Source organism: Ranitomeya imitator, chromosome 1 (assembly GCF_032444005.1).
Source record: "Ranitomeya imitator isolate aRanImi1 chromosome 1, aRanImi1.pri, whole genome shotgun sequence".
In the NCBI taxonomy this organism is placed as follows: Eukaryota; Metazoa; Chordata; class Amphibia; order Anura; family Dendrobatidae; genus Ranitomeya; species Ranitomeya imitator.
The window spans coordinates 318,933,824-318,947,622 of NC_091282.1; positions in this window are offsets into that span (position 1 = coordinate 318,933,824).

Here is a 13,799-nt window from a genome sequence, read left to right on the forward strand (position 1 = left end):
CACTATGCCTTTCTGGAGATGTATCACATTTATGCCTGCTGTGTTCCCAACATTTTGCAATTGCTCTGCAGTGGGAACAGAGCTTGGTGTCACTACATTTCACATTGTCTATAGCACAACAGCTGTAGAATTATCTATACAGGGTGAACTGTTCTACATTTCTTCACATTACACCCACAAAGTTAAATGTGTTTTGTTGAGATTTTATGGGATATACCAGCACAAAGTAGCAAGTTTTTCTGAAGTCTAATGGAAATTATACATGGTTTTCTATTTTCTTATCAAATATAATCTGAAAATTGTGATGTGAATGTATAATCAGCCCCCTGTAGTCTGATACTTTGTATGGTCACCTTTTGCTGCAATTCCTGCTGAAAGTCTTTATGGTATGTCTCTTCTAACTTTGAAAATTTAGATACTGAAATTTTGCACATTTTTCTTTGTAAACTAGCTCTAGCTCATTGAGATTGGATTGAGAGCGTATATGTCTATGAACAACAATTTTGAAGTTTTACCACAGATTCTCAATGGGGTTTAGGTCTGGATTTTGACTGGACAATTCAAACACACAAATCTAAAACATTCCAATGTAGCTCTGTCAATATGCTTAGGGTAATTTTCCTGTTGGAAGGTGAACCTAATCCCCTGTTTTAAGCATTTTGCTGCCTCTAATAGGTGTTCCTTCAGGATTGCCCCGTATTTAACTCCTTCCATCTTCCTATCAACTATAGTCAGCTTCTCTGCCTCTGCTAAAGAAAAGGATTCTCATAACATGATGCTGGCACAACCGTGTCGGTGATGTTGAGATGGTGTTTTCAGGGCGATGTGTAGTGTTTGTTTTATGCTACACATAGCATTTTGCATTTATCCCAAAAAAGTCTACTTCAGTGTCATCTGACTAAATGCTAGCTGTATCCCCCATATGGCTTTTTACAAATTAAAAATGGGAATTCTTTGGCTTGCTTTCAAAAATCATTTTCTTCTTGCCACTTGTATAAAAAGAAAGTTCCATGGGAGGAAGTTCCACAAAGTCAACTATCACTGCAGCCCTCTGCCAGTTGGGCCTTTATGGCAGAGTGGCCAGACAAAAGCCTCTCCTCAGTGCAAGACATATGAAAGCTCACATAGAGATTGCTAAAAAACACATGATGGACTCCCAGACTATGAGAAATAAGATTCTCTGGTCTGGTGGGACAAATATAGACCTTTTTTATTATGATTCTAAGTGGTATATGTGTAGAAAAACAGGCACTGCTCATCACCTGCCCAATACAATCCCAACAGTGAAACATGGTACTGGCAGCATCATGCTATGGGGGTGTTTTTCAGCTGCAAGGACAGGACGACTGGTTGTCATTGAAGGAAACATGAATGCGGCCAAGTACAGAGATATCCTGGATGAAAACCTCTTCAAGAGTGCTCTGGACCTCAGACTTGGTGGAAGGTTCACCTTCCAACAAGAAAATGACCCTTAGAAAATAGCCCACAGCTAAAATAACAAAGGAGTGGCTTCACAACAACTGTGTGACCATTCTTGACTGGTCCAGCCAGAGCCCTGACCTAAACCCAATTGAGCATCTATGAAGAGACCTGAAAATGGCTGTCCACCAACATTCAGCATCCAACCTGACAGAACTATAGAAGATCTGCTAGGAAGAATGTCAGAGGATCCCCAAATCCAGGTGTGAAAAACTTGTTGCATCATTCCCAAGAAGACTTATGGCTGTACTAGCTCAAAAGGTGCTTCTACTCAATACTGAGCAAAGGGTCTGAATACTTATGACCGTGTGATATTTCAGTTTTTCCTTTTTTAATAAATTTGCAAAAATTTCGACATTTGTTTTTTTTTCAGTCAAGATGGGGTGCAGATTGTACATTAATGAGAAAAAATGAACCTTTTTAAATGTATCAAATGGCTGCAATGAAACAGAGTAAAAAATTTAAAGGGGTATGAATACTTTCCATACCCACTGTATAGTGAAATTTATGTGGATTATGGCTAAGAACCTTTGTCAACATTTTTGAAGTTGGCCAAGTGATGAAAAACATCTTCGCTGACAGAAACCTCTGTTGTGCTTCTTGGTTTTGTATAGTCTGCTGCAAATTCTATTGCACGTTCCAGATGCATGATCCTCAAACTTTACTTTTCCCTGTAGCTCATCTATCTTTTTATATATTTTACTCTTCAATGCCCATCATTTCTCCCTATTTCTTCTTTGTTCACTTTTTCTTCGAATCACTGTCATGAACGGGTTTTGCTCTTGATTTCTCCTTTTGGACTCTTCTCCTGCCATACACTGACCTAATTGGTCTTCTGCAAATAAGGTTTTGTTTTTCCTAGGGTAGCCTGGAATCTATAAACACAAGTGATAAACGTGATGTAGGATCAGCTACTACCATAACTGTAATACTCTGTTTTGGACTGGTGGCAGTGGCCAATGAACTAATGTGACGATAGTTGCAGACGAGGAATCACGAGAGAGCCATTATAATTGAACAAATGATTTGTTTTACTAAAGCTTTGAGAGATGAACAAACATAAGTGACAGCAGGCACAGTGCTTCATTTTTAACACATGTGACATTGTTAGAGACTTCAGCCCAATGGTTACATGTGGAAGTGCATTACACAGTCTTCAACACAATGTTACAATGAAACAGATCAGCACTTTCATGTAATTTCTTCCTACTCCCAGAAATTTGGCAACAGCAGACACATCTTCAGATGCTCCCTTGAGCCAAGACTAGAATTCTTTCTATAAATCTTTCACACTAGGTTGGCACCACTGTTATATGGCACCACTTTCAATGCTAAGCAATCGCAGGACTCCTAGTAACTTTGCTCCACCAATACTCACTTTGATATTTCTCTTGGGGCCTCTCACCTATTTCCAGCTTCCCATTGAGCTGTTCTTACTTTTTGTGGATCAATACTTCTGTCGCTCTTTGGTCTCTCTGGCTCTGCAGTATCTGCAGTCTGACTCTCATTGGACTTCAACTACATATTCTTTGGGTTTCTTGGCCTTTGAAGTCCATTTTAGAGCCTAAGCCACTTCTCCAACTTCTCATATACTGTAGTTGTTGATTTTCTCCTAATCTACACTTGTAAACGTATTCTGTACAGCTATATATTTATCAAATATTACACAAAACATAGTCAATAATCAATACTTTTCAGTGTGTAATCATTAAACAACAATAGTGCAATGCAGCATTTAAACAATTCATTAAAAAATGTTTTACATTCATCAGATATGTAGAAATATATACGAAGGTAGTTACTAGCATAAAACACCTTAACATTGTTAGAAATATTTCATAAACACTTTAAAAAAGTTTTGGATAAGACACTACGAGCTTTCAGTTATGTGTGTTTAATAATTTTTTCCCTGTGACATCTCTTCTAGAATCTGCTCCAGCTATGACTGCTCCTGTGACCAGGCGCTGCCATATTCATTCTGCTAAAACTGCTTGTGATGATGGAGATGAGACTTGGCTGGCTGAAACCTGTTGTGCCATCCAGTCTGGCATTATGAGTTTTTGCTGTCCAAGTAGATCAATTAGTTCACTGCTTTGGTAATAGGATGACAGCAGACAGAAAAAGCAAGTCAATTGCAAACTTTCTTTTTATAATGATGGATAACTAATTAAAGCAATTTGATTCAAAAAACTCCGGCACTCATAGAAGTCTGCAAATTAGATTTATTCCAATGCAATCCCAATTTATAACGTTTCGGTCTGAAACTTAGACCTTCATCAGACTAGGATTGAAAAAACAAAACAAAATAAACAATAAAGGTCAGACAATATGTACATATATGCTTAAAATGAGACAGAAACAGTCATCTTTGTGCATACAACATTCGAGAGAGATTCACGTAAAGGGCATACGTTAGAGAAATACATATACACACATAGCATATAGAATAGTGTAATATTACAACATAATTTGCATAAAGAGTCATGTCCCTCAAGTATATGAGAAGAGCACTTCTGGGTTCCTAGGGATATATGTTGATGTATACACTGGTACATAGTAACAAAAACAGCCGTAGTGAACACTTGTATAGGAGCCACATACCCGTAACGACATCACGACATAGAAGCCGCATAAAAGGAGAGTCGAAAGTTGCCAGGAGGACTAAAAATGTGCACTGAGAAGGAGCTGTACAAGTGCTTACCGGATTGCTGCAGCGTGGAAGGAATCAAATGTAGTCAGCGCATGGAAAAGGATAAACTTCCTATAAGTAATGGCGCTGTGTGGAGACCGGTAGAAGGGGCTTAAATACAGTGGCAAGTGGGGGAGTGCCGGGAATAACAGTGAACTGCGCGCCTAAAACAGCGGAAGTGACGTGGATGGGTGTCAAGTCCGATCAGCCAGACTGCATATGTCGCGCTCTGTGTGTAGCGTGATGTGGAGCACACAGATGGAACGCAAACACTGTCCCTCCAGATGAACGTAAGTAAGTGCGCCGGACACATGACGATGGGTGGAGCTATAAGGTGGAGCACAAGGAAGTATCACATAGTGGAGGCTGTGAAGGAGTGCGCATGTCCTAAATAGGAACAGGCAAAGAAATCCGCGGCTAGAATGAGAGAAACAATAGTTAATAGGAAGACAAAAACATATGAGATAAAAACATGTGAGGTACAGTGGTGACAGAAAGGAATACCAAAGGATAAATAAAGGTAACATTAAGAAAGAAAAGAAGGTAATAATATAAATGATATGTAAAAAATATGCAAAAAATAAAAAATAAAGGCAAAAATGAAAAAATAAAAAAATTAAAATGGGAGATGATGAAATGTAAAACAAATGAAATGTAAAGAATAAAAATACAATAAAAATAAAAATAAAATAAACATAAAAAATGTAGAATAAAAAAATTTAGAATAAAAATTAGAGGAAAAAAAGAATTAGTAAATCTCCATACCCTACTGATGATATGATCAGTTATGCAATTGAGCGAACTGTAAAAGAGGAAACATATATTAGAGACAAATTCTTAGTTCTTAGATGTTCATAATGTCATATTCTCTATTTAATCCCTTGGGTTCCATACTCTGCAAATAGTGAATCCAAAATGCTTCCCTTAATTTGAGTCGTTTGACTCGGTTACCTCCCGGTCTGTTGGGAAAAACCTGTTCCAGTACTAGGAATCTTAGTTGAGCTATTGTATGGCCCGCATTATGGAAATGATGTGGAATGGGCAGGTGAGTCTTCCCACACCGTATGTCAGATTTATGGTGAGAGATACGATCTTTCACCGCCTGAGTGGTCTCACCCACATATATTTTGCCACAAGGACACTTTATCGCATAGACCAGTGTTCCCCAACTCCAGTCCTCAAGGCCCACCAACATGTCATGTTTTCAGGATTTCCTTAGTCTTGCCCAGGTAATAATTGCATCACATGTGCAATGCAAAGGAAATCCTGAAAACATGACCTGTTGGTGGGCCTTGAGGACTGGAGTTGGGGACCCCTGGCATAGACGACATATTGGGAATCACAAGTAAAAAAACCTTGTATGGGTATGTCAGTTCCAGTGAGCGGATGCAAAATTCTTGGGCCCTTTAGGACATTGGCACATTGTGAACACTGTAGACAAGGGAATGTACCCTTTCTTTGTGTTTGAAGGAATGTCTGTCTAGGCACCTTTTGAATGGACCCCATATCGGCTCTCACCAATTTGTTCCTAAGATTACTCGGCTTTCTAAAGCAGGGTAGAAAGGGTGTTCTAAACTCAGAGGTATATCCGGATAACGCGTCTGCAGTAATGGCCAATGTTTACGGATTTTGCGGTGTAGTTTATAGGCAAAGGGGTGAAAGGTGTGTACAAACGGTATTCTATGTGTAGGAACTCTATCTTCTGATGAGCCAAGTCTATGACGACAGTCATGAAGTAATCTCTTAGGATAACCTCTTTGTGTAAACTTTGTCTCCATCTCGTCAAGTCATATTTTACATGTATTCTCATTACTAACTATTTTCTTTACCCTATGGAATTGCGAGATGGGAATAGATCTTTTGGTCGCCATCGGATGGCAACTCTGGTACAGAAGTAGACTATTACAGTCAGTGGTTTTGGTATATAGATCAGAGCTGAGGGTCCCTTCACCCTCCTTTATAATGGTAGTATCCAAAAAGTTAACCTGATTGTAATCATAAGTGATGGTAAACGTCAATTCAGGCCATATACTGTTGATCTGATTAAAGAATTCATCCAAAGTTTTTTCAATCCTAGTCTGATGAAGATCTAAGTTTCAGACCGAAACGTTATAAATTGGGATTGCATTGGAATAAATCTAATTTGCAGACTTCTATGAGTGCCGGAATTTTTTGAATTGTACTTATTAAGGGAGTGGTATCCCTCTCCGAGCACCTCCCGGTTACAGAGTGACGTGCTATATATTTTTAAAGCAATTTGATAACTGGAAAATAGCTTTTAAATAGTATTAATATACTATACTAGGATTTTCTTAATAATTACATAAGGTTCATTTTAAATGTTTTTTCCTAATTGATAGCTATTAGCGATGAACGAACACTATAATGATCAGATACATGTTACTCGAGCAAATTGTAATGCTCGGGTGCTCAACCCGTGTAACAAGTATAATGGAAGTCAATAGGAAACTTGAGCATTTTTCTCGTGCCTGCTTCCCCCCTCCCCCACTTCGGACGTCTGGAAGGGGTCTAAAAATTGTTGTAAAATATGTAAATAGCACTGAATTGGCATGGTAACAGCCTTGGGACAACCCCTGGAAGCATCTCTGAATCCCAGGTTGGTTCTGAGAATAATGTACTACACCAATTTTACAGACTGACAATAAATCATACAAAACCACACTTAAAATGAAATTGACTTGAAAAAATGTTGCAAAACATTCTTTCCAAGATAATGAATATATATATATATATATATATATATATATATACAGTGCCTAGAAGTAGTATTCAACCCCCTGCAGATTTAGCAGGTTTACACATTTGGAATTAACTTGGCATTGTGACATTTGGACTATAGATCAGCCTGGAAGTGTGAAATGCACTGCAGCAAAAAAGAATGTTATTTCTTTGCTTATTTTTTTTTTAAATTGTGAAAAGTCTTTTCAGAGGGTCATTTATTATTCAACCCCTCAACCCACCAGAATTCTGTTTGGTTCCCCTAAAGTATTAAGAAGTAGTTCAGGCACAAAGAACAATGAGCATCACATGTTTGGATTAATTATCTCTTTTTCCAGCCTTTTCTGACTATTTAAGACCCTCCCCAAACTTGTGAACAGCACTCATACATGGTCAACATGGGAAAGACAAAGGAGCATTCCAAGGCCATCAGAGACAAGATCGTGGAGGGTCACAAGGCTGGCAAGGGGTACAAAACCCTTTCCAAGGAGTTGAGCCTACCTGTCTCCACTGTTGGGAGCATCATCCGAAAGTGGAAGGCTTATGGAAATACTGTTAGCCTTCCACGGCCTGGACAGCCTTTGAAAGTTTGCTCCCGTGCCGAGGCCAGTCTTGTCCGAAGAGTCAAGGCTAACCCAAGGACAACAAGGAAGGAGCTCCGGGAAGATCTCATGGCAGTGGGGACATTGGTTTCAGTCAATACCATAAGTAACGTACTCCACCGCAATGGTCTCCGTTCCAGACGAGCCCGTAAGGTACCTTTACTTTCAAAGTGTCATGTCAAGGCTCGTCTACAGTTTGCTCATGATCACTTGGAGGACTCGGAGACTGACTCGTTCAAGGTTCTCTGGTCTGATGAGACCAAGATCGAGATCTTTGGTGCCAACCACACACGTGACGTTTGGAGACTGGATGGCACTGCATATGACCCCAAGAATACCATCCCTACAGTCAAGCATGGTGGTGGCAGCATCATGCTGTGGGGCTGTTTCTCAGCCAAGGGGCCTGGCCATCTGGTCCGCATCCATGGGAAGATGGATAGCACGGCCTACCTGGAGATTTTGGCCAAGAACCTCCGCTCCTCCATCAAGGATCTTAAGATGTGTCATCATTTCATCTTCCAACAAGACAACGACCCAAAGCACACAGCCAAGAAAACCAAGGCCTGGTTCAAGAGGCAAAAAATCAATGTGTTGCAGTGGCCTAGTCAGTCTCCTGACCTTAACCCAATTAAAAACTTGTGGAAGGAGCTCAAGATTAAAGTCCACATGAGACACCCAAAGAACCTAGATAACTTGGAGAAGATCTGCATGGAGGAGTGGGCCAAGATAACTCCAGAGACCTGTGCCGGCCTGATCAGGTCTTATAAAAGACGATTATTAGATGTAATTGCAAGCAAAGGTTATTCCACAAAATATTAAACCTAGGGGTTGAATAATAATTGACCCACACTTTTATGTTTCAAATTTATAAAAATTTAACTGAGCAACAAAACTCTTTGGTTTGTAAGATTTATGCATCTGTTAATAAATCCTGCTCTTGTTTGAAGTTTGAAGGCTCTAACTTATTTGCATCTTATTAAACCTGCTAAATCTGCAGGGGGTTGAATACCACTTGTAGGCATTGTGTATATATATATATATATATATATATATATATATATATATATATATATATACACAGTTAGGGCCAGAAATATTTGGACAGTGACACAAGTTTTGATATTTTAGCTGTTTACAAAAACATGTTCAGAAATACAACTATATATATAATATGGGCTGAAAGTGCACACTCCCAGCTGCAATATGATAGTTTCCACATCCAAATCGGAGAAAGTGGTTAGGAATCATAGCTCTGTAATGCATAGCGTCCTCTTTTTCAAGGGACCAAAAGTAATTGGACAATGGACTCTAAGGGCTGCAATTAACTCTGAAGGCGTCTCCCTCGTTAACCTGTAATCATTGAAGTAGTTAAAAGGTCAGGGGTGGATTCCAGGTGTGTGGTTTTGCATTTGGAAGCTGTTGCTGTGAGCAGACAACATGCGGTCAAAGGAACTCTCAATTGAGGTGAAGCAGAACATCCTGAGGCTGAAAAAAATGAAAAAGTCCATCAGAGAGATAGCAGACATGCTTGGAGTAGCAAAATCAACAGTTGGGTACATTCTGAGAAAAAAGGAATTGACTGGTGAGCTTGGGAACTCAAAAAGGCCTGGGCATCCACGGATGACAACGGTGGTGGATGATCGCCGCATACTTAATTTGGTGAAGAAGAACCCGTTCACAACATCAACTGAAGTCCAGAACACTCTCAGTGAAGTAGGTGTATCTGTCTCTAAGTCAACAGTAAAGAGAAGACTCCATGACAGTAAATACAAAGGGTTCACATCTAGATGCAAACCATTCATCAATACCAAAAATAGACAGGCCAGAGTTAAATTTGCAGAAAAACACCTCAAGAAGCCAGCTCAGTTCTGGAAAAGTATTCTATGGACAGATGAGACAAAGATCAACCTGTACCAGAATGATGGGAAGAAAAAAGTTTGGAGAAGAAAGGGAACGGCACATGATCCAAGGCACACCACATCCTCTGTAAAACATGGTGGAGGCAACGTGATGGCATGGGCATGCATGGCTTTCAATGGCACTGGGTCACTTGTGTTTATTGATGACATAAGAGCAGACAAGAGTAGCCGGATGAATTCTGAAGTGTACCGGGAAATACTTTCAGCCCAGATTCAGCCAAATGCTGCAAAGTTGATTGGACGGCGCTTCATAGTACAGATGGACAATGACCCCAAGCATACAGCCAAAGCTACCCAGGAGTTCATGAGTGCCAAAAAGTGGCACATTCTGCAATGGCCAAGTCAATCTCCAGATCTAAACCCAATTGAGCATGCATTTCACTTGCTCAAATCCAGACTTAAGACGGAAAGACCCACAAACAAGCAAGACCTGAAGGCTGCGGCTGTAAAGGCCTGGCAAAGCATTAAGAAGGAGGAAACCCAGCGTTTGGTGATGTCCATGGGTTCCAGACTTAAGGCAGTGATTGCCTCCAAAGGATTTGCAACAAAATATTGAAAATAAAAATATTTTGTTTGGGTTATGTTTATTTGTCCAATTACTTTTGACCTCCTAAAATATGGAGTGTTTGTAAAGAAATGTGTACAATTCCTACATTTTCTATCAGATATTTTTGTTCAACCCTTCAAATTAAACGTTACAATCTGCACTTGAATTCTGTTGTAGAGGTTTCATTTCAAATCCAATGTGGTGGCATGCAGAGCCCAACTCGCGAAAATTGTGTCACTGTCCAAATATTTCTGGCCCTAACTGTATATATCAAAATAAATAAAAGAAAAAAATGCTCCTCCGCACCTTTGGCTAATTTCACATGCAGTGTTTTTGCTGTTGCATGTTTGCATTGCTTTCAATGGTGGAAAAAATAATTAACAGGAAATATAATTTTATCATTTCAATACCTTATCTAAATAGGGATGTATGTGACATGATCAGATACATTTAAAGCCTTTTTTTGCAGGGCCATCAGCTTGCCATCACCATTTGTAGAGAGCTATCAGGCATCCCTTTCTATTGTTAGAGGGCCAGCAGGTGTCTTGTGGACAGATGAGACCAAGACAGAGTTTTCTTGTAAAGCATATAATTCTACTGTTTAGTGTAAATGAAATGAGGCCTATAAACAAAAGAACACAGTAGTTACAGTCAAAGGATGTCAGGTCCTAATGTTGTGCTCAGGGACAGAAAGCTGAATTTGCATCTTAGAAGGTCATGTATATTTCAGCAGGAAAATTACTCCCAACATACTTAAGAAGCACCCAGACATAGATGAAAACATAGCACTGGAGAGTTCAGAAGCGGTATTTCCAACTCAAGTAGTGTAAACTTTCCCACCACTGCCTCTTACATACAGATGCTACAAAGAAACTGTGAATGGACTCATAAAATCATTTAAAAAAAACAAAAGAGAAAAAAGTGTAACGCACAATCAGCTCTTTGTACACCCCTTATTATTCACCTTCTGCGGACCAAATGGCGCTATCAAAGCCACAACGAAATACGGGTGCTCATTGGAAAAGAACAATACTGACAACTGTAAAAACTGGTAGAAAAATGAGCACTCACCATTCGTACAAAAATTATCCTCTCTTTACTAAGGCTTCATTATAAAATAGCAGGATATGGCAGGGAGAACCTGTGGATCCTAGTGAACACTGTAAAATCATGAATCTGTCAATGAGTGCTTGGAAAGAAACAGCAACAAGGCTCAGAATTTATAAAGCAATAATCCCTGACTAGATGCCTGTCATACGCTATTCCTACTGTCACACCTCACCGTAGATGAATTGTAGATAAGATCTATATTATTGTTGAATATAGAAGGGATTTGAATCAACCCTGAATATTTTTTTCTTGTATGTGGTAGCCACAAAGTCTGGAGGCACACAAGTAACACTGGCAGCTTGGATGAATTTCAGAGTACAGATTACTGTAAAAAACATAAATCAGTCAATGTGTCCATGGAGATACTGTAAGCAGTGTCAGGAAAGCTTAGAATTTATTAGGCAATAATCCCTGATTAGATGCCTATCATACACTAAACCTACTGTATCACATCACCCTACACTAATTGTAGATAAGAGCGGTATTTTTATGACAGAATAGAATCTATCTTTATTAGCCCTGAAAAAAGTGATTAGTTTAATGTAGCAGCATCAAGGTCTGTTATTTCATCAACCCTGCTGGGGAATGTAGTGGAGCATTTTGCATCTGCTCAGCCGATTACCAGGATTTTCTGTACTTACTGTACAAAGTCTCCTGTCATTGCTGATAAATCCTGTATGCAGTGTGAGATCTCCCTATGTGACAACTACCTGACAGCCCTCAACAAGGCACTGGATCACATAGTAATAAAACCCATTGGCTCTTTCGGTTTCAATAATCTTTTCCTCAACTAGAAGATGGATCCAAAGAAACACATTTTCCATTACTAAGAAGTGGGTCTCTTAGGGTATGTGCACACATTCCGTATTTTTCGCGTTTTTTGCTTGTTTTTTCTGTGGTTTTCCATGGCAAAAATGCATAAAATATGCATACATTAAGCATCCCATCATTTTGAATACATTCCGCAATTTTTGTGCACATGCTGCACATTTTTCCGCGATAAAAACGCATTGCGGAAAAATACGCAGCATGTTCATTGATTTTGTGGCTTTATCGCGGATTTCCTGCTATATGCATTGTGAAGCTCCGGAAAAAAAACTAAAAATCCGCACAGAAAACACGCAAAAAACACAACAAAACTGCGAGTAAAATGTGAGAAAAACGCGTGCGGATTTTATGCAGAAAATCTCTGGTTTTGTTCAGGAAATTTCTGCATAATATTCTGACCGTGTGCACATACCCTTACAATGGTAAAGCATATGCACTAAGTGCAAGGGATACTAAAAATTAGAAGGAGGCACTCCAATACCGCTTTGAAGAGACGTAATGGAGGACCTTAGAAATTTTTTTCTCATTATTAAGGAGTGGGTATAATAGACTGGTAATGCTCATGCACTAAGTGCCATGGGCTAAAAAAACATTTACTCCTGGGGCATATATATATATATATATATATATATATGTACTGTATATATATATATACTGTATATATACACACACACACAGTAGGTACTGAAAGTATTCTGACCCCTTTAAATGTTCCCCTTTGTTTAATTGCAGTCATTTTGCAAAATTCCAAAAAGTTATTTTTTTTCTCATTAATGTACACTCTGCACCCCATCTTGACTGGGAAAAAAAACAAATCCAGTCAAGAATGGTCACAGAGTTGTTCTGAAGCCACTCCTTTGTTATTTTAGCTGTGTGATTAGGGTCATTGTCTTGTTGGAAGTTGGACCTTCCGCCAAGTCTGAGATCCTGAACACTCTGGAGGAGATTTTCATCCAGGATATCTCTATACTTGGACGCAATCATGTTTCCTTCAATGGCAACCAGTTGTCCTGTCCCTGCAGCTGAAAAACACCCCCATAGCATGATGTTGCCACCACCATTTTTCACTGTTGGAATTGTGTTGGGCAGGTGATGAGCAGCGCCTGGTTCTCTCCACGCATACCACTTGGAATTGTCACTAAAAAGTTCTATCTTTGTCTCATCAGACCAGATAATCTTATTTTTCATAGTCTGGGAGTCCTTTATGTGCTTTTTAGCAAACTCTATGCGGGCTTTCATACATCTTGCACTGAGGAGAGGCTCCTGTCTGGCAACTCTGCCATAAAGGCCCGACAGGTGGAGGGCTGCAGTGATAGTTTACTTTGTGGAACTTTCTCCCATCTCCCTACTGCATCTCTGGAGCTCAGCCACAGTGATCTTGGGTTTCTTATTTACCTCTCTCACTAAGGCTCTTCTCCCATGATTGCTGAGTTTGGCTAGATGGCCAGGTCTAGGAAGACTTCTGGTGGTCCCAAACTTCTTCGATTTAAGGATTATGGAGGCCACTGTGCTCTTAGGAACCTTGAGTACTGCAGAAATTCTGTTGTAACATTGATCAGATCTGTGCCTTGTCGCAATTCTGTCTCTGAGCTCTTTGGCCAGTTCCTCATGATCCTCATTTGATCTCATCAGCTCTCATGAGTGGAGGCTTACCGGAATAGCGACGTACATTGTGTAGCTGCTTTTCAACTACTGCCCTCTGGTGCTCACAAAGCCTTGCCAACATATGTAACATTGAGTTCCAAAGCGTGTTAACATCGCACACCAGTCGGTGAGCTGGAAGATGGAAATGCTGCTACATCACTGCCAGCATGGTGGCAACTGTAGCTGACTTAGGGAAATGGGCACACACTCAGCGTACTTTCACAAGTAGCTCAGGCAGATCT